Source organism: Myotis brandtii, unplaced genomic scaffold (assembly GCF_000412655.1).
Source record: "Myotis brandtii unplaced genomic scaffold, ASM41265v1 scaffold369, whole genome shotgun sequence".
NCBI classification, from domain to species: domain Eukaryota; kingdom Metazoa; phylum Chordata; class Mammalia; order Chiroptera; family Vespertilionidae; genus Myotis; species Myotis brandtii.
Window position 1 is genome coordinate 595,854 of NW_005364180.1, and position 1,020 is coordinate 596,873.

A 1,020-nucleotide genomic window follows, 5' to 3' on the forward strand; every position below is an offset into this window, starting at 1 on the left:
GCTGGGCCCCGCTGGCCCCCTCGCTGCTCCACGACCACCTGCCTCTGGGCTGGCTCAGGGGCAAGTCCAGCTGGACAAGCCAGGGAAGGGCCAGAGAGCCAGGGTCGTCCACCGAGGGGTGCCCCACCTGGCCTGGCCTGCCCCCCATCTCCACAGTAGACCCTCGTCCCCCGCTTGTGTGGCCTGTGACCTCAGTCTAGCCGGCAGGGTCCGCCAGGTGACTGGGGAGGGCATGTGTGGTTCCCCAGTGGGTGCAGGGCTCAGGTCGGACCCAGGAGCAGAAGCAGCCTGAGCTGGGGGCAGGGACCGCCCCGCCTCACCAAGTGGCTTTGGGCAAGTCCTTTGCCCTCCTTGACCCTCTGGGCTACGGCTCCAGGGATGTCGTCTCAACCACGGATCCAGGGGGGACTGACAGGCTAGGGGGACGCCACGGCTGGGAGGGCACCAGGTGGCTCTCAGCTCGGGTCGATGGGCATGTGGATCTGTGACTTCTTCCCCCAGCCTTGCCCTTGGGTCAAGAAGCTGGGGACGCCCATCCCTGCTGTCCCCGTACTTCCCTGAGGCTCTTGGTGAACATTGTGGGCGCCCAGGATCGTGGGTTTCTGACCCCCAACCCCCGTCGAAGTTGTGCCACCTTAACACGCAAGGCCCCCAGGGAGCCCAAGACCTGGAGCTGCCATCCTCCGGAGGCCGGGACCCAGCGCTTGGCTGACCTCCTCCTTCGCTTTCCACAAGGGAAAGGCTGTTTCCCAGCCCAAGACTCACCCCCTCACCCCGTCAAATGTCAGCTCTCCCAGGAGGCCCAGGGGCTGGCCAGACGGCGTGGAGCCTGGAGGAGGCAAGAGCTCACCCACAGTGAACTGAGGTGGCTACCCCCATGAAAGGGCATCACTTGGGGGGGGGGCGCACGGGCAGGGTGCCAGGCGCAGAGGAGGGGCTGGCAGAGCAGCCCGGGCTGCGTGTGGACCTGGCACCCCCGAGGCGGCCAGTGGCCTGGCCAGTTCCTCGGGCGTCAGCGGG